This window comes from Falco cherrug, chromosome 7 (genome assembly GCF_023634085.1).
Source record: "Falco cherrug isolate bFalChe1 chromosome 7, bFalChe1.pri, whole genome shotgun sequence".
NCBI lineage: Eukaryota > Metazoa > Chordata > Aves > Falconiformes > Falconidae > Falco > Falco cherrug.
Window position 1 is genome coordinate 1,570,538 of NC_073703.1, and position 7,171 is coordinate 1,577,708.

Genomic DNA, 7,171 nt, shown 5'->3' on the forward strand with positions numbered 1-7,171 from the left:
GCCCTGCTATGATGGCACCTTTGCTTTCCCACCTAGGGCTGCACAGGTCCCAATTTTCTTCACCTTTTGCTGGGTCCCTATCGCCCCATGCACTTGTGCTATCTAACCTGTCCATATTTTTACCTAATGATTTGCATTTCCATCATGTCACTTAGAGGGGAATAGAAGGGCACATTCTCCCTAGTGCTGCCAGAGCAGTTTTTGGGGACGAATGGTGCTTTCTATGAGTAAATGACACTTCCTCAAGGGCACAGGACTGTAAAAGGGCCCACCTGCCTTGAAGGTGCTACATGGACAAGGTGTGTGCATTGCAATGGTCATGCTCCCTCCCACTGGTACGCAGTACAGAGTATGATCCTGAGCATGTACCAAACCAAATAGTGCTGACAAAAGGACCATGCTCCCCTTTTGCCATCTCTCCTTCCCCTCTTCTCTCCAATAAATCTGTCCCTGAATGTTCCTTTACTGCAGCTTGTGCTGAAGAGCCTAATTACAAAACGTCTGCCCATTAGAGACCTCCACTGCACACATCAGTATCATTCTGCTCTCAGTACAGTCTGTGCTGGCACTGCCTTGCATGCTAACAACTTGATCTGCACCGGGGAGGAGAAGGAATTACTCTAAGAAGCCAAGGTGGTAGAGGGGACAGTCGGGGTTTCCTGGCACTTCCAGAGCTTTTTGTCTGTAGCTAGCAGCAGAGTAGCTGACTGTAAATATTCATGATCACTACAGCATGATCAAAGTCACGGAAGTCACCACCTCCCCACAGGGAGCCTGGCAGAGAATTGGCAATGAGCGCTGCACTTTATTATTTGGATGGCTGAAGTTCTGTAGAGACTGGCAGGATGCTGTGTCAGGTGGCACTATACTGGGTGCTGCACAGAGTCTGCAGCTCAAGAATAAGGGAGATAAAGGGAGTGGAAACCACCAGCATCTCACATGCTGGTCTGAGTCCATGAAGAATACTGAGGTTACACTCTTAAATGCAGGAAGTTTCAGGGCTTGGCTCAGATGCCTAAACATAGATGTCTACAGCCACTGGAGATGCCTGGCAAATCAGACATTGGACATGAAGGACACTCATTATGGAAAGTAAAATCCCTAGGCTGACTCAGGTTTAGTCAATTTATCCTAAATCCACCAAAAGTTCTGCTTGTTTCAATGCTGCATTTTTGTTGAATAAATTATTTGCCAAAAATGCCACTTTATACTCTCAGTTTTAGCCCAATGTCTTGAATTGAACCATTGACCAGTGTCGTAAGATGCCTCTCATCACCTGCCACCAGCCACCTGCCTGCTACCCCTCTTCTCTCCACCATAAGCACTTGCTATGAATCTTCAACTGACCTTTGCTTCTCAGGAAAAATATCCCCAAGCTTCTCAGATTCACAAGCAGGTCCGATGGGGCGACTCAGACTCTGCTTATTCACTACTGTACATGGATTTATTGCTTTGTAACAAAGAGTAATAAATTACTGCTCTGCAAAGTCCCTAGGGCTTGTCAGATTCTCTTACAATCACTGTCCCTAGATAAGGCTCAGAGTAAAACCAGGACAAATTTACTTCACCAGAAAAAAAGGTTCTGCTTTCGACTACAAATTAAAAACATGTTTATAAAAGAAAATTGTAAAATAAGAAACCGTAACTCTCTGCCACAGTTAACAAGAGGTACGCTTCTTGGCTCTCCTGTCTTTGCTAGTGCTACCTCCTCTCACCCATGCCAGCTGGAGAGTTTTGAGGGCCCTTAACTCTCCCTTGCGCTGAGATGGAGCCTGCAGAGGTACTCAGAAATTAAAAGCACCAGCCCCTTCTCTCTACATTTGATAAGCTGAAGATTCATGTGGTTTTCCCCCCTTTCTTGGTGATCTCAGCCAAGCTGAAAGCCACCGCTCTCGCAGTGTCAAGCATCACTAGTGACTAGCCACTAAAAACCTGCATGAGGGAGGGTCTTTCAAAGTGCAGTGGGATATACATCTCTCCTCTCAGCTCTAAGCTCACTCAGATCACTCCTGAGGTCACCAGCAACACTCGGCGATGGGACAAAACAAAGGGTTAAGGGTGACATGGTGAACATCAAGAGCAGAGTGCAAAGGGATTAAAGACCATGCCTGATAACCCTGAATTTACAGGTCTTCCTTTTTTTAACTGAGGCCCTGATACCATGCCAATCTGGCACTCTCTAAAGCCACTTCACATCCTCTTGAGTTGGCACCCCTTTGAGTGTCCTTCAGATGTGGCCAGGCCTGTCCTGACAGCTCCCTTTTGCCTCCTTTCTCCCTTGTACTTGTCTGTTTAGTCTTCCTACTCGTCTCCCATGTCCTCAGTCTGACCTGTGCTCAGAGGAACACACAGAGATTAGTGGCCTCTCTGAGTTCAACTGAAAAGACTGATTTAGACTTATTTAAATCTCTCTGAAGACAATCAAGTCCATTTAAATCCTAACTCATTTTCTTAAGTCTGTTTTTCCCCAAATAAGCCCTTGAAGGAGATATTAATATATCAAAAGGAAACGATTTAACTGAGTATTTTTCCTTCTGCAACTGGCCACTTTCCCTAGTTGTCTCACCACTCTGACCACCCATCCACCAAAGCTCAGATCACTCACAGCTCAAAGGGAACCAAATATTTTTAACTCCTGCCATGCCCTCAATCTCTGTCATAAATCCTCCTCTCTCTGGCAGTAACAAATCACTGGCTGAAAAGGCTCAACTGTTTCCTTTGCCTACTTCTGAATATAAAAAAGATCCTACATCTTAGAAGAGCTGCTCCCATACCAGTCCTGGCGTTGACACCTCTTTGAGTCTTCTTTTGGTCCACACTCAGCACTATTCAGAGCTTCACAGAAACAGTGATTTCCATTTCTTCATCTCAGTTAATTCAAACACACTTACACACTTTCACAGTATGCCTGCTGACATAGGCATGCAAACATAACCTGCTGTAATGAAGGCACTTGGGATGCTTGTCTCCCTCTATCCAAAGATAAATACACATTTCCTATACAGTGCTGTTGTGCTGCTTGCATCCTTCCAAAACCAGGCTGAAATCACTGTGGGGCAGTTTAATCTCAGTCACAGTCCCCACATCAGGACTCCATGGAAGTCAACATAAATGCACTTATGTAAGAAAAATGATAATCAAGCAGAGTAATGTATTTCCAATTAAGTGAAAAATTATGATCCTCTGACAGTATTTTGAATGCTGGTAGTATATATCCTGTGAGATTGGATTAAGATACACATAAGCAGCCACAGTGTGCAATGCTGTGGCTTTCTCAAGTGGATTAGTGCTTCACAGGGGTAAAGATCGAGTCACAAGATTCACCAGATGGAGTGCTTTGATGGGACACAGTTGCATCTTTCTTTTATTTTCTCTGACCTATGAGAAGGAGGAGAAGCGTGGCTCCCCAGCAGTTAGTAATCATCAAAACCAAATAAATGCTGAGTTCCATTTTCTTTTGTCTTTGAAGTCATTCATATTCCCACCCGCAGGATTTGTTCTATGACCAGATCTACATCTTACTCAAAATGATCAAGACACATTCTCATGGAGTCGTATGACTCCAGGAGTGAGGGGTTTAAGGGAACAAAAGTGAACTTCTGTAACAATAAAACTATGCCAACACTGCTGGTGCAATCTTTGTTGGTTTCCCTTTACAAAGCTCCATGCTTGTAGCATATTGTGTCAGTCCTTGCTTACATAATTTTGCTCTTCCCTCTTCCTGAAATTATGCTGAGAACTGTAACTGGTGTAGGCTATCACAGTTTATCCAGAGACTGCCAACATTTATAAATGCAGTTGGCTCTACACACATACTCAGGCTCATGAGCACTGTCCTGCTGTTCTCCAACAAGAATACAGACATTCATAGAATTAAATGTGCACAGGGCTGTCTTCTCTATAGCAACAGGAAAGTGATTGAGAGGAGTTGTATTCAGGTATACGCTGTCCCTTCCATATCCTCCAGCCCCCAGGCAGCAAGAGGGTGGGCTTACTGATGAGGCTAAAGCAGGAGCTGGATTCCTTCACAGAGGGAACCAAAGGAAACTCTAAGTGAACTAGCAAGTAGAAAGATAGCTGGCGTGCCTGCATGAGAGGTGTGGCAGTGGGGAGGATCAGACTGTGGTACATGCAAATTGTAGCAGGTTGTATAGGAAATGGTCGTTATTTCCATACCATTAATTCAACCAGAACAACTCAGACCACATCTAGCACAACACTGAATGTTATGAGTGCTACTTTTGCTTTCTGATTAATGAGCTAAATTTAAATCCACATCCATCTACTCTTCAGTTTTGGAAGCTATTTGATAGCTACCTCCATTCTGCAAAAAGCTTTATGTAATGTCCTGGTTCTGAGTTCCCCCAAAGACTGGGTTGATTTTTGTACCACAGCACTAGCTCAATTTGGTACAGGAAGATGGCTTTTTAAGTATTGCATGTTACATTCTGAAAAACATGGAACACTTTCACCCTTACTGCAGTGATATCTCCAGAAATTACCTTACCTAGAATTAGGCTCTTTATCTTCTTGCTGTGTTACAAAGACCACAAACACTAGCAGAAAATTCCTGGAGCTTTTTTTTCTACTTTCTAGACAACATCTATTACATTGAGGATGGCTATAATGATAAGCTGCCATAGCTGCCTCCCTTTGCTGTTAATCAGTACCTATTGAGGCAAGAATTGTGCTTCAGACAATCCCATTTTCGGGCTGTAAGATGTCAACAGACTGAGTAGTGTCAGTTATGAGCCTGATGAACCAGTTGTTTACTTCTGCCCATCGGGTGCGTTGTTGCAGTGGCCACAGCGCAAGCCAGGGAATCCCACCACAGGGGATGTGCTGTTAGCACACAGCGCTCGGTTGCATTCACACCCGGAGGATGTGGCCTGGCTTTTGCTGCAAGCAACAGAAAAGTCTGCTAACTTCAGGGGTCCCAGGAGAGCAGATCCAAGAACTCTGTGACAAATCTCTTTGCGTTAAATGTGGTGGGCAATGCCCTGTTTGTCTGCTGAGCCTTAAAGTCTAATACTGTGCATCATGGGAAGGTAGTGCAATGATGAATGTATTAAGTACAACTCTGTAAATCATGGTTACAGAAACAGCTCGTTTTCCACGACCAGCTCCAGCCTGGGAAAGGCACCTGAAAAGAATGCCTCAGTGGGTTTGAGAGGTCACATCCTAGTGTAAGTCAGTAGTCCATCACAGGGAACTTTTGGATCCGGTCAACAAATCTTTTATTATTCACTGAGCACTGTGAAACTCAGATCGCAGGACATTTTGGAGATGTCAGCTCATGTCACTCGATCCACAAATCTGGCGGTGTGATGGGGAAAAAAAAAAAAGAGATCAACACTACTTTCATCAGAAGAACAGGATGAGAGAGATGAGGCAAGATCTGCCACCAGACAAAGGCTGGAGAAGGGGAAAAGGGGACAGCGAGTCTGTGCAATCTGAAATCAGTATTACTGGGAGCAGCCTTTTGCCAGGAGAGACGGCTCAGCAGGGAGGCTTAGCACTTCACATGATGATGTATTTATTTATTTATTTACAGTTCAAGTGCCAAAATTAATTTCAAAACTGATAATGAAGTTTGAAATCCCACACTGGGATACAAAGAACTGCTGAGGCAAAAGCACTTTCCTTTCCATGACAACACATGCAGTGCTCGTGCGTGCACACACTGCCCAGACCAGGCTGTCATCGACGTTGCTCAAAGAACAGAACTATTTGTCTGGCTTCCACTCTCAGAAGACTTCAAAATCCTAGCTAATCTCAGTATCTCTGATACAGCAAACCAAGATGAATCCCTAATGTAAACCTGCTGACAGAAGGCAATCTACATGGCAGCTTCGTTTCTCCTTCTGTAAAGGTGTGCTACAAAAACACTGCAATGTCACTGACTCCTGCCTTCCCTTGTTCAAGTGAGTATGGAGAGAGTACCGCATGTACCCCTGCACTTCATTGCAGTCATATGCTCCATATAGGCACTGCCACCCCTAAGATGGACACACTCGCACATCTGGGCACTGAACTGTTTGCACAGATATCTAGAAGATGTGTTTTACAGCTTCAAAATGGGGCTTCTCTTAGGAACACATGGGTAAACTCTTTCAAGGAACAGTAATTTCACCAATGAAATATTCTCCTGCAAGAACAAAAACTACTTGACCCCAGTTTAGTGAAGGATCGTCATGGTTTAACCCCAACCAGCAACCAAAAACCACACAGCTGCTTGCTCACTGCCCCCACCCCTGGTGGGATAGGGAGGAGAATTAGAAAAAAGTAAAACCTGTGGGTTAAGATAAGATCAGTTTAATAATGGAAATAAATCTAAAAATATAATAATTATTATAATGACGATGATTGTTACTATTAATAATAAAAAGAACAAAAACCAATGATGATGATGAGAAGGGAGATAGCAAAAAGAGAGAGAGAGGACTAAAATCCAAGAGAAACAAGTGATGCACAATACAAATGCTCACCACCACTGATGCCCAGCTGCTCCCCAAGCAGCGATTGGCTCATCCAAGCCAATTTCCCCCAGTTTATATACTGAGCATGACATTCAATGGTATGGAATATCTCTTCAGCTAGTTCGAGTCAGCTGCGGTGCCTCTGCTCCCTCCCGGCTTCTTGTGCACCTGCTCATTGGCAGAGCATGGAAAACTGAAAAGTCCTTGACTTAAGGTAAGCACTACTTAGCAACAACTAAAATATCAGTGTGTTATCAACATCATCCTCATTGAATCCAAAATATAGCACTGTACCAGCTACTAAGAAGAAAATCAACGATATCCCAGAAAAAAAAACAGAACAGGCCATAAAGGGAAAGCAACTTGCACAGCAAGGTATTTTTAAAAGAAACCATTAAGTTTTCATTCAGAAAACATTTCCATCTTATAACCAACCCAGGATTCTTTTGTGAAAAGCATTACATAACCTTAAAAAATTGACATAAATTTCTGAATTTTTGGTTGAGCTGAGCTGAATCCATTATTATTTATACCACACCATTACCCATTTCTTATGAACATTCTTCTAAAATGGAGACGGATGTCGATATCTGTAAAAGGGCAGCTGCCTTGCAGCAGTGGATGCACAATCCTGACCCAGCCTTCCTTACTCAACGTTGACTACTCTCTGCCTGAAAGCATTTAGGGACTTC